At 48.2% G+C, this 19487-nt stretch overlaps 1 long non-coding RNA gene across 1 annotated transcript; it reads right to left on the reverse strand.

The window, feature by feature from the left end:
- Positions 1 to 9986: 9986 nt before the first annotated feature.
- On the reverse strand, positions 9987 to 19289 carry LOC112671146 (uncharacterized). The gene is made up of 4 exons (XR_003143424.3): positions 18995 to 19289; positions 14737 to 14955; positions 10601 to 10756; positions 9987 to 10202 (listed from the first exon to the last, which is right to left on the reverse strand). It is a non-coding gene; the product is annotated as an uncharacterized LOC112671146 (long non-coding RNA).
- Between the last annotated feature and the right edge of the window lie 198 nt (positions 19290 to 19487).

Consider the following 19487-nt stretch of genomic DNA (forward strand, 5'->3'; position numbering starts at 1 on the left):
AAACTGGGGGAGGTGGCTCAGCAGTTCTAGTCCTATGACCTCACGACCTCACACTCAGTAGACATTCCTTTGCTCTCCTGCTTTGGGGGGAGAGAGCAGACCCAGGGCAGCTGTGAGAACAACCTGTCTCGTTCCCTGAGCGAGGGCCACTTCCCAGGCACTGGGCTTCGCGCTCCACACAAGTGATTTCATTTAATCACCACAGCACCCCAGCAAGGGGGGAGGGACAGCAATCCTGGACTGAGTTGTTCAAGGTGACTCAGTTCTTATTTGGCAAAGCTGGGGCTTGATAGTGCTGTTACCCCCCTCAGCCACGGCCCTCGTGGGGTGCGGCCTGCCTCACGGAGCCCAGGACGGCCCTTGCGCCGGCTCTCAGGGCAGGGTGGAGGTGGAGGGGGTGGCCCTGGCTCCGAGGTTCGGCCCAAGCACTAATCATCTGGGCAGGCCTGACTCCTCACCAGAGGTGTGAGCATGCCTGGGTGTGGGGACCAGAATGAGGCACTTTAATGAACAAGTTGGAATCCGTTGGTGAGCAATAAAGTGCCCTGGGGGCATTTTCCATCCTAAATCGGGATGATTTGACTCTGCAGATCCTTGGTGCTGAAGCCATTTCCAGGGCAACTAGAAGGCTTGTGGGGACTCTAACAGGGCAGGGCCAGCAGGGAGCTGAACCCGCAATGGAGGCCGCAAGCCCTTGCCTACCTCCTGCCATCCTACCCCCTCCATTTCAGGCACCGAGGGTCTCGCCTTCCTCTTTGAGAGCCTGTTCTGGATTGCTGGGGTGTGCACTTGCCTGGTTATCCTCGGATAGTTAAGCTGAACCCAGCGGGGATTGCCCGGGGTGTCATCTGTGCCCACAGCTTCGGGGAGCATGCTATGTCCGACCTCAGAGTGGCATTTCTAGTTCAGGCTTCTTTTCCATGTTTTTGCCTGAAAGATTCTCCAGCAGTGTGTCCCAGAGGCACCTCAAACTCATGCGGTCCAACTAGAGCTCATCCTCCCTTTGTCCCCCACTCCACCCCACCAGCGAGCACAGAATCTCTCTGGAATTGCCTCCCTCTCTCCTTAGTATCCCAGGTACCCCCAAGTTCTGCTTCTTGACCTCAAGAGGTCACATCTCCATCTTCCCTTCTCTGCCCCTCTTGAAATCCCATGTATTGAATTATTTATTATAGGAGCCTCCTGACAGTCTTCCGCCTTCCAGTCATCTAGCTCATATTCTTGGGCAGTCATCCCAAAGCCAGGCCCAGAGCATGTCATTTCCCAATTCTGACACTCTCGATGGCTCCCCAGTGCCTCCAAAATACCCCCAAACTTTTCAGCATAGATTCACAGTCCCCACCTTGAATTGACTCCCAACCCTACTTTCTAGCCTGGCTGCCCACTCTTGCTCCTTAAAATCTGTGTGTTGCAACTGTTCCAGACCCCCTAAATCACCCTTGCACTTACTGACTCTATGATGTGCCTTCCACGTACTTTTACTTGGTGTGAACAGTCCTGCCTCTGACCAGCACAAAGTCCCACCCTTGGTTCAAGACTCAGCCTAGACACGGAACACCCAAACCCAAATGACAGTTAGGACCATGGGAGCCAAACCCAGTCCTCTTAATTCTGTTGTTGGGCCTTTTGTCATGAATCCTTCTGTGCCTTGGTTTGTCCATCTGTAAAAAGAGTATAATAGCAGTAGTGCCTGCCTCATTGGGTATTTGAGGATTGAGACTGTGTGTAAAGTAGAAGAGTGTCTGGCATGTGGTGTCACTTAGCACTTAGCACTTTAAGTGTCTAAGAATAGCTATAATACCCCAGACTATGAAGCCTCCTCGGGTCCCCTCCCCAGACCTCCATACTCCCATAGCATTTGGTTGACACTGCTGATAGCACTTACCACATTGTTGTGGAGTTAGAATGTGGTAATCCTTTGTTAGAATCCTTTGATGGCAGGGGCACCTGGATGGCTCAGTCCATTAAGCATCTCCCTTCTGCATAGGTCATGATCCTGGGGTCCTGAGATCAAATCCCAAGTTGGGCTCCCCAACTGGTTGTGGAGTTAGAATCCTTTGATGGCAGGGGCACCTGGGTGGCTCAGTCCGTTAAGCATCTCCCTTCTGCATAGGTCATGATCCTGGGGTCCTGAGATCAAATCCCAAGTTGGGCTCCCCACTCAGCAGGGAGTCTACTGCTCCCTCTGCCCCTGCACCCCCATTCCGCCCTGCTTGTGTGTGCCTGCTGTCTCTCTCAAATAAATAAATAAAATCTTAAAAAAAAAAAAAAGAATCCTTTGATGGCAATTGGGCAATTGTTAGAAACCCACGGAGGCGAACAAGGGGATTTTTATCACAAACTTCAGGGTGGGTCTCATAGCACCCAAGGGCAGGAATGCAGCAGGACCTTAGGAAGCCCTGGCATTGGCAGCTGGAAGCACTGCTTGGGCAACATTATCTTTCAGAACATCCACCTAATTATTTTCTTTGTAGACTGTAGCCTTGAAGACTTGACTGAAGCCTGCTGCCCAGAGCACCTGAGAGTATCTGACACTGTCTAACACGAAAAGATGGAATCTCTCTGGGTCGCAGTTCAGGAGCATGGGGCGTGGGAGGGGGTAATGCTATACAGAATTATTGCTGAGGAGCCTCAATATGGGAGAGGGAATGCGATTAGGGGGTCTATACCACAGACTACAAATTGGTTCCCCAAATCTGTTTCCTCATCCTTCTTAGTAATAGAACTCCCAGTTTTCGCAGTTCTGAATAAAGACTACATTTCCCAGCCTCCTTTGCAGTTAAATCTGGCCACGCGACTAAGTTTTGGCCAAAGTGTCTTTAAAGGGTATGGATGGCCTTTCCTTGCTTCTTCCTAGTAGCTGGACTCTGGAACCAGACTGAGTTGAAATCCTGGCCCTGCCACCTAGTTGTGTAACCTTGGGCAAGGTACTTAAATCTCTTTCTTAGCAATAAAATAGGAGTAAAAATAATATTGACATCATAGGGCTATTGTTAAGACTCTATGAATTAATATTTGAAGAGTGATTTGAATGGCTCCTGGCACATAGTGTGTGCTCTCTAAGTGTGGCTCTGGTAAGGACAGTGATGTTGATGAGGAGGAAGATGGCCAGGTTGCAGCTCGAGTACATGTGGGGTCATGAAGGAGACCCCTACACTGAGGGTGCCCTCAACCCTTAACACCTGTTGAGCCACAAAACCAGCCTGGACTGCTTGCCTCTGGCCATGTTTATAGGAGAGAAAAAGCAAGTTCTGCCTTAGTAAAGCCACTGTCATTTAGGATGATGCAGTTACTTGCCACCTAACCGAATCTTAAATGATAGGGGGCCTTGTAGGTCCAGCACACAGCAGCTCTGTCCACTGCATCATGTAGTAGGTCCTGAAACCGTGTCCTATTGTGCCAACTGAGGTACATTCTTTCAAGACAGGATAGCTTTCTGTGTCATCCTTGTATTGTCTATACTCCCTATAAAGTCCTGCTCACAATAGGTGCTTGGTAAGTTTTGAATGATGGGGGAAAATGATGCTAAAAAGTGTTTGTCTGGCTAAGCAGACTCTGTCATAGTCTGAAATATCCAAGGGATTCTTTGTTGGCTGGTTGCAGAAAATCGGTGGTAATGAAGAACAAGGTTTATCCGGCATAATGTGTGGTGTTCTAAGGGACAGGTGCATTATATTGCTTAAACCTTATGACCACCCTATGAAATAAATACTCCCTTCAGCCTCATTTTACAAATGAGGACTCTGGGACTCTGGGCTTCAGAGAGAAGATTTTCAGATTTTCTGATCCACACAATAGAGCCAGGACCCAAACTCAGGCAGTTTCACTCACCTGGGATCTTTTTTTTTTTTTTTTAAAGGACTTTATTTATTTACTCGTGAGAGACAGAGACACAGGCAGAGGGAGAAGCAGGCATCACACAGAGAGCCTGACGTGGGACTCGATCCAGGGTCTCCAGGATCACGCCCTGGGCTGCAGGCGGCACTAAACCACTGTGCCACCGGGGATCCTAACAGTTCTGCTATGAAACTTTCTCCAGACCTTTTCTCCTGTGAGCCCTTTGGAAAGGAGGCTGAGATCACCGAGAAGACTTTGCTTCTCTTTCTACTTTGGAAGTTTGTCTGGAGGAGGGCTGAGCTTCAGGGGGAAATGTCAGGGTTTTCCTGAGGTTAGTGGAGTGAAGATCCACGCGGACCCTGACACTGTACAAACCCAATCCCCCCGTATCCCCACACTGGCTAGCGTTTCTGCGGCCATGGCTACCAGCTGGTCCACTGGGCTGATCTTCGGCAAATAGTGACAGAGGCAGTTTGTCTTCATTTTGCTCCAGCCTGTTATGTGATTTTCAACATCCCAGATCTTATTAGGGCCCTCACATGTTGCCTCCACAAGAAAAGCTTCATTTTGAAAGATGAAAATAAAGAATGACCCTGTCCCCACAAATGAAAATTTCATGGTGAGATTTTAGGCAGCAGAAATTTTGGGGTTGGAGAACTTCCCGTTCCCTCTGGAATCATCCCTTCTCCTTCCCCTGTGCCTCTTCCTCTTTCTTCTTCCCCTCTCTCTTCCTCCTCTCCTTTTCCTCTCTTCCTCCTTTTGTTTTTTAAAGATGTTATTTATTTATTCATGAGAGACACAGAGAGAGACAGAGACACAGGTAGAGGGAGAAGCAGACTCCTTGCAGGGAGCCCAATGGAGGACTCGATCCCAGGACCCTGGGACCCCAGGACCACGCCCTGAGCCGAAGGCAGACGTTCAACCACTGAGCACCCAGGGGCCCTTCTCTTCCTCCTTCTAACCACTTCACACCCCGCTCTCTTTTTCCTGGCCTAAGAGTCCATGTGTCCTTCAGGGCCACTTTCAGTCCCTGCCTGTTCCCACGCCTATGGGCCATCCCTGTCCCCCTGTCCATCCCTGGCTCAGAGCTCCCCTGGTGCTTACAGTCTGGGCTGCGTGCTTCAGTGCCTCTTCATGCCCTGGGCCAATCCTCCACAAGGACCAAGGCCACATTGAGTTGCCAGGGATCATGTTTCAGGAATTTCTTCTTTAGGAAGTCTTCCGTCTCAGGGAAATTTCCATGACCTCTTCAGTCTCTTCCTGCCCTTTTATTTTTTTTAGTTTTAAAATATTTTTATTTATTTATTTGAAAGAGAGCAAGAGCGAGAGAGATCACAGAGGGAGAAGGACAAGTAGACTCCCCACTGAGCAGACAGCCTGACACAGGGCTCAATCCCAGGACCCTAAGATCATGACCTGAGCCTAAGACTGGCACTTAACCAGCTGAGCCACCCAGCCTTCCCCCTGCCCTGTTTTTTTTTTTTTTTAAAGATTTTATTTATTTATGCATGAAAGACACACACAGAGAGAGGCAGAGACACAGGCAGAGGGAGAAGCAGGCTCCATGCAGGGAGCCTGACGTGGGACTCAATCCTCAGTCTCCAAGATCAGGCCCTGGGCCAAAGGCAGGTGCTAAACCACTGAGCCACCGGGGCTGCCACTGCCCTGGGTTTTAAAATTTTTTTTTTTTTTAATTTTTATTTATTTGTGATAGTCACAGAGAGAGAGAGAGAATGAGGCAGAGACACAGGCAGAGGGAGAAGCAGGCTCCATGCACCGGGAGCCTGACGTGGGATTCGATCCCGGGTCTCCAGGATCACGCCCTGGGCCAAAGGCAGGCGCCAAACCGCTGCACCACCCAGGGATCCCTGCCCTGGGTTTTAAAGATTACCTACTCTTCCTTGCATTTCCCTCATGGTGCCTGATTCAGTGTTGGGTGACAGGTGCTTAGGAAGTATTCACTGAGCTAAGTCTTTCTCTTTCTGGAAGCAAACGTGAAGGGTCATTGAGCAATGGTGGAAAAGCTCTCTTATTTTCAAAGATCTCCCAACAAGGAGGCAACACACGTCCAGGGTTTGGGGATCAGTGCTTTTTGGAGACTGCCTGGTTGTGCGGCAGTGGGTGCTCTGGCGCCCCCTCTGGCCTGGCTGGCCTTGACGGACGCTCCTCTGGTGCAGCCTCTAGGCTGGAAAGCACAGTGGGCCATTCCTGGGATGACTCAACATCCCACTTGGCCTCAGCTCCAGCCTCCTCCCTCCTGGCTCCAAGCAGTCAGCCCCAAAGGACCAGGCCAGGACCACGGAGGTCCCAGATTTTCTTAGAAAGATCCCAGTGCCAAATGGGAATGGCCATGGCAGAAATTCAGCAAAATGCAAGCACAAGCACTTTCAAGCCATGGCTTTGTGTTTCCTGTCCCCATGGCCTCCTTCTGCCACACTTCACAATGCCTAGATGGAGGGAGTTCATCTCAGACAGAAACACTTGTTTACCTCTGTGACTTTCCCCAAGACTCAGATCTACAACCACCAGGAAACTGCTTGGAATGGGGCTAAGTATGTGTGTGGGGGGGGGGGGTGCGGGGGGGCACATCCTGCTGTGCTGGACCTAGACCCCTGACTCCAGCACCTGGGGAAAGTGCAGCCCCACAAGGAGCCCATTCTAGACAAAGCCAGAGGAGGTGTTTGGGCCTGGGTTTGCATTTGTACTGTTACCTGGTGTTCAAAGGCCCTGTGACACCCTTGGAAATGGCATCCATGTTCCCGGCATTCTGCTCAGTACCTCCTTGCCAGCTTCTTTCCCTCCCACAACACTCTGGGCCACAGGGTGGAATGAATGGACTTGTGACTGAAGGCACAAGTGGAAACAATGTCCTCTTACTTCACGTTTGCTTGAGACCCCAAGACCTTTGCATCTTGCCAAGCCTGAGTTATCCCTCCCTGGGCACATTGCATCTACTCCTGGAATGGCCTCAACACCCTCACCCCATCCACACACTCCCCAACCTTCAGGATGTGATTCAGTTTTGCTTTCATTGCCTTCCCTACTCCAGAGCCCTCAGAGACTTCTTTTTCTCCTTTAAGCTCTTAAGTCTTATTATTTGTACCATTCTTGAGTGGCATTCAACATTGTGACATTGTTTATTGTCTTGCGTGGCTATGAAGTGTTTTGTGTGCTTAGTTTCCATCCACCCTCTACACATTTTTTTTTTAAAGATTTTATTTATTTATTTATTTATTTATTTATTTATTTATTTATTTGACAGAGAGATAGAGCCAGAGAGCACAAGTTGGGGGAATGGGAGAAACAAACTTTCTGCTGAGCAAGAAGCCTGACCTGGGGCTTGATCCCAGGACCACGGGATCATGACCCCAGTCAAAGGCAGATGCCTAACTGACTGAGCCTCCCAGGCACCAGCTCTGTCTAATAGAAATAGAATGTGAGCTACATATGTAATTTAAAAATATCCAGTAATCACATGAAAAAGTACAAAGGAACAAGCCAAATTAGTTTTAATAATGTATTTTATTTAACCCAATTTATCAAAAATAAAATAAGTAGAACCAATGTAAAAAAATTACTGAGATATTTTACCTTTTTCTGGTACAAAGTCTTCAAAATCTAGTATGTATTTTACACTTGTGGCACGTGTTATTTTAGCTGCTAAATTTTCATGGAAAACTCTTTATCTCCATTTAGACTTTTTTTAAAAGATTTTATTTATTTATTTATTCATGAGAGACACAGGGAGAGAGAGAGAGGCAGAGACACAGGCAGAAGGAGAAGCAGGCTCCATGCAGGGAGCCCAACGTGGGACTCGATCCCAGGCCCTGAGCTGAAGGCAGTGCTAAACTGCTGAGCCACCTGGGCTGCCCTCCATTTAGATTTAATGATGACCTCTCCTTTCCTTTCATCTGCCAAATATGGAACCAGGGCATCATCTTGGCGGTTCTAAGATGGAACCACAGAACTAAGGGAATTCTGGGAATTATAGTTCCCAGCCTCTCTTGGTGCCATAGAGAATGTGGAAAGAGATGGTGGGGCTATCGAATGGACAAGGGACAATCGGGCTCATTATGCCATTGGACAAGCTCTCTTAGGAGTAAGTGGTAAGAGGGATCCCTGGGTGGCTCAGTGGTTTAGTGCCTGCCTTTGGCTCAGGTCGTGATCCTGGGGTCCTGGGATTGAGCTCCACATGGGGCTCCCTGCAGGGAGTCTGCTTCTCCCTCTGCCTGTGTCTCTGCCTCTCTCTCTCTCTCTCTCTCTCTGTGTGTGTGTGTCTCATGAATAAATAAACAAAATCTTTAAAAAAAAAAAAAAAGGAGTAAGTGGGAAAAGTGGGAAGAGTTGCCATTTGGGAGGAGCAGCAGAAGCAGAGAAAACACTGGGAAGGCAGGCAGTAAATACAGCAAAGCCCCTGACTAAGCCCAGAGGAGAGGAGTCTCTGGTAGTGGCTGGGAAAGCAGAGGAGAAGGAATATGGAAGAAGAACAATGGGTCTCTGAAGTGCTCTGGGCATCCAGATGCTCTAGTGTCACAAAACAGCCAGATTTATCTCTCAATGATATCCACATGGAGGGTGCTTATGGTTGTTTCTCTCCCTGACTCTAGGTGCTAAGATTTGCTGGGACAAGGTGTGCTCCTGAGGTCTCAGATACTCTATGAACTCAGAGGCTGTGGGAATCCCACCTCCTCCAGTCAACAATCCCTTCAGCCTGAGCCCCTTATTTTGATGCTTGCTCACACATACACTGTCATGGCTTGTTTGGGGTTCTGCATGTGCTACATCCCTCCATGTAGCCCTTTGTGGACAGAGGCCCAACCTATCTTCTATATCCACACAACCTGGAATGTGCTCCACATAGCAGGGCTGGACGGAGCTGGCGCAGAGGCCAGCAGGGAAGAACTCTGGCACCACCAGAGCCACTAAAGCTGCTCCTGTCACTGGTGGGCAAGGGTCCAGAAGAAGGGACAAAAGTCCATGGAGGGCCACTTCCCTTTATCCCAGGGCAGTCAGCCTGAATGAGGAAATGGAGGAGCAAACTTGGCTGAAAGAAATCAGAGATCCTCTGGAATCAACCCTCAGGCTACTGAAAAGAGTATTGCAAACAAAACCTGTGTGTGTTGGGGGGGTAGGGCCTGGTTGCCATGGCACCAAGGGCACTAGGCCACACCCACCAAGGCTGGGCAAAGCAGAGGTGAGGTTCTGCAAGGGACACTCTGGAGGCAGCCAAGTCCTCTAGAAAAAGCTAGCACCGCATTGGAACAACTGCCAAGTAAAGAGGAGAACCCCAAGTGAGGACACCAGCTTCTGATCAGTGAATGAGCCACTTACCTCTCTCTTTCTAGGCATTATGCCCAGATATTGGAAGTATAGTAACTATGACTTTTCTGTTCCTTCTTCTTCTTCTTTTTTTTTTCCTGTTCCTTCTTAAGAAGGTCTTAAGAACTTTAGGGCTAGGCTAAATAGGTCTAGAGGCCATCTAGTCAGTGCCATCATCTTGCAGATGAGGAAACCAAAGTGAATTCGAGGTCAGGTTGGAGGTAGAGTCTAGCCTCTTGGTTCCTCCCGAAATGCTTTCTCTTCCTCCCTTGGTCCTTTTTGCTTGTCTCACCTGATATATTCTCTCTTCCATCCCCTCTCAAGACTGGGATCTTTTTTCTGATACTTCATCTTCTGAAGAGATAACATTCTCCATGTTTCTTGATTTCAGCAGCATGAGAGCAAGCTTTGAGTGCCAGGTGCATTTGAGGATGTTATATAAATGGTTAGTCAGGTCTCATCTAGTGATCTGGAGGGAGCACCCATGGGACAGGAAGTCAGACTTCATGGGGCTGTTGGGACATCCAAGCTGCCAAAGTCAGACCATGGTGCTTTCAGCAATGAAATAGGGTGGATTTGACAAGACCGGTCTTCAGAGACATCCCTCAACCATAATTTGTGCTTGCAATTTGAAGATATGACACCAGATGGCAGTGTTGTTCTGTTATGAATTTTAGACAACTTGCCATTCTGAGAAAGGTTTTCAATTTCATTCATTCATTCATTCATTCATTCATTCATTTGACAAATATGCACTGACTACTTACACTATGCCAAGCACTTTCTAGGTACTGGCGATACAGCAGTGAACCAGACACAAAAAGCTGTGACTTTTTTTTTTTTTTTAAGATTGTATTTATTTATGAGAGACAGAGAGAGAGAGAGAGGCAGAGAGAGAAGCAGGCTCCACGCGGGGAACCCAAAATGGGACTTGATTGCGGGTCTCCAGGATCATGCCCTGGGCTGAAGGCAGCACTAAACCGCTGAGTCACCCAGGCTGCCCTGTGACTTCTTGATGCTTATATTCTTGTATAGGGAGAGGATGACTAAATGAGAAAAGCATTTGGTATATCATACATGCTATGAAGAAAGATAAAGCAGAGAAGGGGAAAGGAGGGCTTGGATGGGGGGACATTGCAAAGTTAAAGAGAAGTCAGAGATGATGAGAGCATAGAAACTGATAAGTGAGAAAGTGAATGGAGCCTTATGCAGCAGATAAATCTCAGAAGCAGAAAGTGTTTGCATAGAAAGGGGCTATAGAGTGGGTTATGTTATGTTTGACAGATGGGGAGACTGAGGCTCAGAGAGGGATAGTGATATGCCAAGTGGACAATCTGGAGGGCAGAGGTTGGCAGCCTTGAGTTCTAAGCCCATCATAGCCTTCCCTGCCTCCCCCGCCTCCTCTCAAAACCTATCTTGGTCCTGTGAAAACTCATGAACTCACCAATTGCTGTTTACTCCTCTTCTCGAGAACATTTTCCAGCATTTTTCAACTTCTGGTCCATGGATTTTGGGCAGGAGTGATAGACACCAATTCCAACAAGCTTCCATGTGCTTTCCCTTTCGTCATCAGTGCCACTAGAAGCAAGGACTCCAGAGCCTCGGATGATGAGAACGTCACTAAAAGGAGGGATACTGGGGGCACCTGGGTGGCTCAGTCAGTTAAGCGTCTGCCTTGGGCTCAGGTCATGATCCCAGGGTCCTGGGATTGAGCCCTGCATCGGGCTCCCTGCTCAGTGGGGAGTCTGCTTCTCCCTCTCCCTCTGCCCTCCCCCCACTCATGCTCTCTCTCTCTCTCAAATAAATAAAAATACATAAATACATACATAAATAATAAATAAATACAATCTTTTTAAAAAATAAAATAAAAGGAGGGAGGCTGGGTCCCTGGATGACTGCATGAAGCCATGTCTGGATCTTTGGACTGTGGCATGAGTGAGTCCCATGTGGACAGCACCAGGGATAACTATGGACTGACAATTAAGACATTGAGATTTGGGGGTTGTTGTTACAGCAGCTGGCTTACCCTAACTATTACCTCACTTTACCCCAACTGTCCACCAACCTTAGCTCCCTACATTTCTCATAGGGGACACTCTGCTGTTTCTGTCTGCCTGCGCAGAGCCCTTTTCTCTTTGGTTGGTCATAGTTCCCATTTTTATTGGAGGAGCCATCCCTCTTCTTGGTAAAGCTCTTTCTTATGAGACCTCCCTACCATCATGCAGAGGGCAGCATGTGACCCAAGTGGCCATTCTAAGTACACAGTCCTCTTGGCCAACTAATTGGTTCAAGGGCTTGGGGATCCCTGGGTGCCTCAGTGGTTTAGCGCCTGCCTTTGGCCCAGGGCCTGATCTTGGAGACTGAAGATTGAGTCCCACGTCAGGCTCCCTGCATGGAGCCTGCTTCTCCCTCTGCCTGTGTCTCTGCCTCTCTCTCTCTCTCTCTCAGTCTGTGTTGCTCATGCATAAATAAAATCTTTAAAAAAAATTGGTTCAAGGGCAGATACATAATATCATAAGAGTCTTGCTTGAGATTCAAGCTTTGGATGCTGGGAAGAGAGTCTCTCCTCCTCTGAGGTACTGAGTGATAAAGACCAAGAGAACCTGAAGCTGCTGGAGCCATTGCCCAAGGACACAAGAAAGAAGCTGACAGAAGAATGAAACCAACACAGAGACACAGAGAGGAAACTATGCCAAAGAGCCAGAGAGAAAATCTGACTCTTTCACATCATTCCAAACTTGCCAGAAGCCCTGCCTACCTTCATTTGTCCTGGTTACAAGAGCCAATTACCTTAAAAGAAAAAAAAAAAAAAAAAAAAAGATCCAGTTTGGTTTTTGTCACTTAGCACAGAAAGAGTTCTGATTAATAAGTAATTATAGAACTAAGATGTGTTGAGACTCATTGCTCATGTTCTGAGCTACAGACCACGATCAAAGGGCAAGCAAATCAGACCCCAGCCACTAGGACCTCCGTTTCCATATACAGACATATGTGGCAGGTGGGCTTGATGCCAATGTCAAGTAGCAAAACAACCTGTTGACAAGTTGGGTCTCATTTTCCCACATTTTAGGTTGTTGGCTTATCAGGATATGAGGAAATATGCACCTTTTCCTTTCCTTCTGGATAAAGCTGACTTTTGAGTTCTTGAGGTTTGAGCTTTCCTTATCTCTGTGAGGGAAGTAACAGTCTTTGGTCTCTGTTTCCGGCCAAATGGAGAAGTTGTCAGGCAGGGGTGGGCTGCCCTGAGATTTGGGAGCCTGTGCCCATCTGGTGGTTTAACGAGGTATCTATCCGGAGGGGCAGGGGAGTAATATGGCCTTTAAGGGTGTGGAACCTCTTGGACCAAAGAGGAGAAACGTTGGAGATTCTGTGGGACTGGGGGCAGGGATAACCAGAGGTTGGCCCCATAGAATTATTGAGGTGGTTGGGGGCTGCTCTGTGTCTGTGAGAACTGGACCCCAAGAGCTGAGGCTCAGAAACCTCGAAGAAGTTTCTGACTGCCCAGGTCAAGACTGCCTCAGAGTAGAGGCTCTCCTCAGTAAGGACCATGTGGGCAGCACCAGGCTCAACCATGGATTGACGTTATGGCCCTGCTACCCCTTTTCATGGGTGGGCAAACCCTAAGGTCTTTCTATAACCTTCTTCACCAACTATCTATAGCCTTGACAAATGCAGTTTTAGCTGGATGAAACTTAATTTGGGAAATTTTAAAAATACAACGTGTCTTAATCCTAAATTTTGTGGAGTGATTAGTGTCTGTACATATTTATTTATTTTTTGTCTGTACATATTTAATTACCAAGTGTTACAAACTATGGAGGGAACTTACTGAGCTCCATGAATCCATTTAACAGGGAATCTGCTCAATTCAATGGGAATAAATGATTTTTTTTTCTTAGTGGAAAACTTGTTCCAGAAAACCTCCTTAGATAGTTTAGTCTTAGACCAGATGGAACTGGGCACTCTCACAGTTCCGAGTTTACTTTTTATCAAGACAAAAAATAATCATTTATTATGTGCAAGAGCTTTAGGCTCTCTTGATTCTGTTGCTCAGTATTTTAGAGGAAGAGAGGCTCTCCAGTATCCATAAACCAAATCTTTTTTTTTAAAGACTTTATTTATTTATTCATTAGAGACACAGAGAGAGGCAAAGACATAGGCAGAGGGAGAGGCAGGCTCCATGCAGGGAGACTGATGTGGGACTCAATCCCAGGACCCTGGGATCATGACCTGAGTCAAAGGCAGATGCTCAACCGTTGAGCCAGCCACCCATGTGCCCCCATAAACCAAATCTTAAGCAAAATTTGATTGTTATCATCAGGTTGTGTGTCTATCTCTGAACCAATCAGTTGACCAAGGGGATTGACCAACAGCCAGCCTGGTCAATCCCCACAACAACCTCTAAAGGTGAATATCATTATCCCTATTTTCCTGATGAACGAACTGATGTGGAAACAGGTTAATTTGCTTGTCCAAATTTGTGGAGGACATTATGATTATTTACCAACATCTCATTCCCCTTTCTTTCTGAGAACATGGGAGGAGGGTACTCCCCAGCTCTCTTGAAGTTGAATGAGATCATGTGACTTTCCACAGCCAGTGAAATGTGAATGGACCTGATAGAGCTCACTTCTCAGGGGAAGCACTTAATTACTAACACTTGACCCCCTAGTTTTCTTCCCTCTTCCCAGTAATTAGGGAAGGCTGTGTATTGACACGGAGGTGTACTACAGGGTCTTCAATGTGGAAGGCAGCTGCATAGAGTCACTTAGACACGTAACAAGGCTTTGTGTGCATGAGTACATCTTTGTGGTTTTTTTCAAAGATTTTATTTGAGAGAGAGAGAGAGCACGAGCAGTGAGGAGGGGAAAAGGGAGAAGGAGAAGCAGACTCCCTGCTGAGCAGGGAGCCCCATATGGGACTTGATCCCAGGACTCCAGATCATGACCTGAGCCCAAGGCAGACGCTTAACTGACTGAGCCACCCAGGCACCTCCATCTTTGTCATTTTAAGCCACTGGGATTTGGGGGTTGTCTGTTCCTGCAGCATAATTTAACCTACCATGATTTTTTTTTTAATTTTTAAAGATTTTATTTATTTATTCATAGAGACACAGAGAGAGGCAGAGACACAGGCAGAGGGAGAAGCAGGCTCCATGCAGAGAGCCCAACGTGGGACTCGATCCAGGGTCCCCAGGATCACACCCTGGGCTGCAGGCAGTGCCAAACCACTGCGCCACCAGGGCTGCCCTAAACTACACTCTGCCACCGGGGCTGCCCTAACCTACCATGATTAACGTAAACACCACTCAATTACTAAGTAGCAGAGCTAGAATTTGAACCAAAATGTGTCAGACCCCAAAGCTTGTGTTCATCACCACTGTATCGCTATATCACTGCCATTCTTTGGGAGGTATGTTTAGCAAAATTTACAGTTTTCCTATCACTGGTGTTCCCGTAATCTCTGTGAGATTTCACCTCCAAGGGATTCAGCTTCCTCCCTAGGTTTTCATACACTTCTTGGGTAGCTGTGTTCCCCTCATTGCCAGCTACTGAAGTTAGGTAAAATGAAGGGACTCACCACCGGAGCAGCCAGCAAGCCTAACATGAGTGAGAGCTGCGTTTCTCTCTTATGCACCTCCAACCAGTCTCTGCCGCGTCACCGTGATCCCCTATGGATGCCAGATTCATGCTTGAAACCCTCTGAGGGAGGATCCAGTTGGGAGCTGAGGGGTATCTCCAGGGTCATGCCGTGGAAGGAAGGAGCCAGGAACCGCGCAGGTTGTTGCAATGCTGTCAGCTGAAGAGGAGTGGAAGGTAGGACAGCCATGGAGTGACAGAGAATCCAAGAGTCCCTGAGATGCTAGTTGTTTAGTTTCTAGAACAGTTCCAGATTTACATTAAAATTGAGCATATAGGGGTGCCTGGGTGGCTTAGCGGTTGAGCGTCTGCCTTCAGCTCAAGGTGTGATCCTGGGGTGCGGGATCTAGTCCAGCATCGGGCTCCTTGTAGGGAGCCTGCTTCTCCCTCTGCCTGTGTCTCTGCCTCTCTCTCTGTGTCTCTCATGAATAAATAAATAAAATCTTAAATAAATAAATAAATAAACAAACAAATAAATAAATAAATAAAATTAAAAAAAATAAAATTGAGCATATAGAGGGGCGCCTGGGTGGCTCAGTTGGTTAAGAGGCTGCCTTCGGCTCAGGTCATGATTTCATGGGTCCTGGATTCGAGCCCTGAGTCAGGGTCCCTGCTCAGCCAGGAGTCTGATTCTCCCTCTGCCTCTCTCCACCCTTCCCCCACAGCTTGTTCTTTCTCTCTCTCTCTCAAATAAAAAGATCTTTTAAAAAAATTTGAGTATATAGTACAAAGAGTTTCCATATATCCCTTGTGGCCCATATATATTTCTATTATTAGTGATGTGCATTAGTAGAGCACATTGGTTACATTAATAATCCAATATTGATCGATTATGACTAACTAAAATCCATGCTTTATGCAGTGTCCCTTTGTTTTTACCTAACGTTCTCTTTCTGTTCCAGGAATCCGCCCAGGGTACACCACATTACATTTAGTCACTGTGTCCCCGTACAGACATGCCAGTTTCTCCAACTTTCCTGGCTTTCAGGGAATGCTGGTCCAGTATATTGCTGGAAGCCCCTCTACAGGAATTTGTTGAATAGCACTTTCTCTGAAGATTGGACTGGGGCTTTGAGGTTTTTGAGCAGGGATATGTTTAAAGCTTTTTCCAAGTAGTTCTAACTTGCAGTCAAGTTTGCCCAGATGATTAGCTCACAAGGGACAGTCTCCTGCTTCCCCCTGGGGCTGGGCACAGAGAGAGACCAGTAAAACTTGCTGATTGTCTGTGACAAGGCTCAGCTCTCCTCCTTGCCCTGGAATCTCTGAGGCAATTAACCTTGTGATACTTAATTGAGGAAACTGAGGTTATTCTTTCACCATCCAGCATGGGGACAGCCTTGTCATTCCTTGGGGTGGGGGGGTGATGAGCAGCCCCTAATGGGAGAGGGGTGCCCCCATGACCCCAGCGTGGCCAGTTGGAAGGCAGCACAAGGATTTGGGAGGTAGTGAGCTCTTGTAGCAAAAGAGAAAACAAAACGTTCATAGCCATCTTGTCTGATCTTCAGCTACCTTCTAAAACACCGTATTAATTTACTACCCAAAGGCCATTCTCAACTCCCTTCTGTCTTGCCCTCTTCTGATCATAGATACTTTCTAAGCCTTTTTGGTAACTCAAAATTTCAACCCAGTTCTGGTTAACAAGATACAAGGAAAATTTGCCAGGAATTGTGGGGACTGTGGGGGTTTCAGAAGCAGGGAAAGCTTCTGAGAAAGATTTTAAACCTCTGATAAATAAGAAAATCACATGAAGAGAGCTCTTTCCACTTTGACCTTAAGCCTACATCCTGACTTTGATTTTTGTTTTTGTCTTTAAAGATTTTATTTATGCATGAGAGACAGAGAGAGAGGGGCAGAGACACAGGCAGAGGGAGAAGCAGGGTCCATGCAGGGAGCCCGACGTGGGACTTGATCCCGGGTCTCTAGGATCCCACCCTGGGCTGAAGGCAGTGCTAAACTATTGAGCCACCAGGGCTGCCCTTTTTTTTTTTTTTTTCTAATTTTTTAAAAAAAGATTTTATTTATACATCCTGACTTTGGAGGGAGTCTTAAGAAGATGTGATACCTGGTGCTATGGCAGCCATCTTACAACCATGAGGGGGAAAACAGAATTTAGACACTGACCCAGAGCCCTGGCATCTTGGAGTTGCAAAGCCAACATGATAACTGCCCACCTCAAGACTTCTTAGTAAGCAACACTTCTAATACTTTAAGTTCCTATTAGTCAGAGTTTCTATTTCTTGTAGAAAAACACAAAAGGCTCTGTTATAGGCCCTATGAGGTTAGGTGAGTAGGCATCATCCTTAGAGTATAGATGAGGCCCTGAGAGGTTAGGTAATTGCTTGAGGTATCCTGGCGTGGAAAGGCCTGCCTTCTTGGGGTAGCTGAGCAAAGAGTGGGCATGAGTGTGGGTGAGGATGACCTGGAGTTGGCGGGGAGAGGGCACATCTGGAACAGTAGGAGAGGAACGGGGAGCTTGAGGGCAGGGGTAGGCAGAGGAGGCACAGGGCAGGTCTGGGGACCTTTGGCCAGAAAGCACACAGACTCAGGTGAAACAACACAGAGCAGCCCGCCTTCCAGCAGGGCCTTCCTTGTGCTGTCTCCAGACAGCCTGCAGGAAGGAAGGAAAGGCAGTGGCTGGGATTCAGTGTAGACCAAAAGGACCTAAATTTAGATCAGACATCCAGGGAGATGCTAGGAAATCCACTCGAGATTCTCTCTCACTCTGCATCATGGCCCTCCAGAGGCACATCCAGCAACAGCGTCTTATGTGACTGTCCCCATCCGCCCCAGCAGGCCTTGGTGGGGAGCAGGGGTGAGAACATTTCATTTCCAGGTGTAGGAACCAGAGGACAAAGCCACTCCTGGAGTAAAGTCTAGAACCCTGGTCTCCTGGGCCCTGGTCTCAGCCGTGTCACCTGGGAGGGAAAAGGAAAGTAGCAGGTGCTCCTTTCCATGGTGTGAATGCGACTCCTGTGGCTGATTTTGCCACAGCCCCCTGCCCCTGCTCCCCACTGCTGACCTGATTCAGGCCCCCAGGCCCCTCTTCTGGTGGCAGGCCTCTCCTTGTCCTGCCCTGACCCTGGCTGTTGTTCCAGCTCTTGGCCCACAAGCTGATGCCACCCATGTGTGTCCCTGACCTCATCTCTGGTTTGCCACCTCTGCTTCCCCCTAATCCTCACCCCAAATTACTGCCTCTGGCCCCTCTTGGTAACTTGCTGGGACCCATTCCCTCCCAATCTCAGCCACAGCTCCCCATGTCATTGTCGACCTCCCTGGATAGGCCTTGGGGCCTCATGTGGGGGATGATGGTCGACCCCACGAGTTGGAAGTGGGTGTCTGGGTGGTTGCAGTTGAAAAGGCCCTGTACGCTCACTCTGGATTCCTTTCATTTTCCCAATGTCATACCTCTCCCTCACAGAGCCCAGAGACCCCCTGGAAGCCTGGATTCCCTCCCATCCTCCTAACTGCAAACTCCTCCTGCCTGCAATTACTTTCTCTCCTTCACTGAACAAAAACACATGTCCCAAGTTGACCCACGGCTCCTCCAGCTCTGTCCTCCCAACCATCGCCCTGGATCCTGAAGATCTGGCCATCTGGTGTCTGCTTCCCTTGTTCTGTGCCTAAAACCTATTCCTCTGTACCCTCTCTCTGCCTTTTATTAATGGTTACCATTGCATGATGCAATCCTAACCCCCACTACTGTGGTCTAGGTCAAGGCTCACCACCTCTCCTCCCACCCCTGAAGTCTCACTGCACCTCCAGCTGAGCTCCTCAGCATCCTCGAGTATCACTTCCTCCAGGAAGCCTTCCCTGATCTCTACTCCCTTTCTCTCAGGATTGGCTGTCTTATTGTTCTGCATCCCTAGCAAACCTTGATTGCAACTCTCCTCCCACTATGTTATGGCCATTTACTGGGTGGTCACTCCCATTAGGCAGTGGTTCCTGGGGGAGAGGGAACTACCTCACTCTGCCTGGGAGCCTCCCACAGTGCCCGGTATGTGGCAGGTCCCCATAAGTACAGGTTGCTTTGATGAATTCTGTGGCCAGTTGCCTTGTAGCATTCTGAAAGCACTTCCCGTTGGAGGGCCTCTGAGCTCCTCTACTAGACTAGAAGTTTCTTAAGGCCAGGAACCTGTCCTGTTCCTTGGGTCCACTCCCAGAGCTTCAGACAGGTCCTGTGGCTGGGGCACAATACTTACTCAGAGGAGGATGGTGGACAGAAGGAGGTGTGTGCCACTTGTTTCTTCGGGCACATCCAGCTGTTGACTGATGTGTCTCCAGAGGCAATCTAGTTTAAGAGAAATGTTTTTACATGCTTGCAAATCCTACCTGATTACAAAGACCCTTGAAGGGTTGGGTGGCTGTGAGCTCTGTGGAAGCTGGGTGGCAGGAGAGCCACTGTGAATGAAGGCAGAGGAGAGGGCTGGGTGCTGGGCAGGCCAGTTTCCAAATGGCCCACCCCTATCCTGGGAAGGCCAGAGGAGTGTCTGGATCCATCTGGGGGACTGGGGATGGTTCATGAGGGTGGGACAAACCTTCTACTCCACCCCTTTACCCACAGGCCAGCCTCCTGAGCAGGGAATATGGACTCCGGCTCCCAGCTGGAACCCTACAAGCAGAAATGTTCTTTTGGTTTTCCTGTTGGAATCCTTGGAACAGGAATGTTCTCGTGGTTTTCCTGTTGGAATCCTT

Source organism: Canis lupus, chromosome 10, assembly GCF_003254725.2.
Source record: "Canis lupus dingo isolate Sandy chromosome 10, ASM325472v2, whole genome shotgun sequence".
Taxonomy (NCBI): Eukaryota; Metazoa; Chordata; class Mammalia; order Carnivora; family Canidae; genus Canis; species Canis lupus.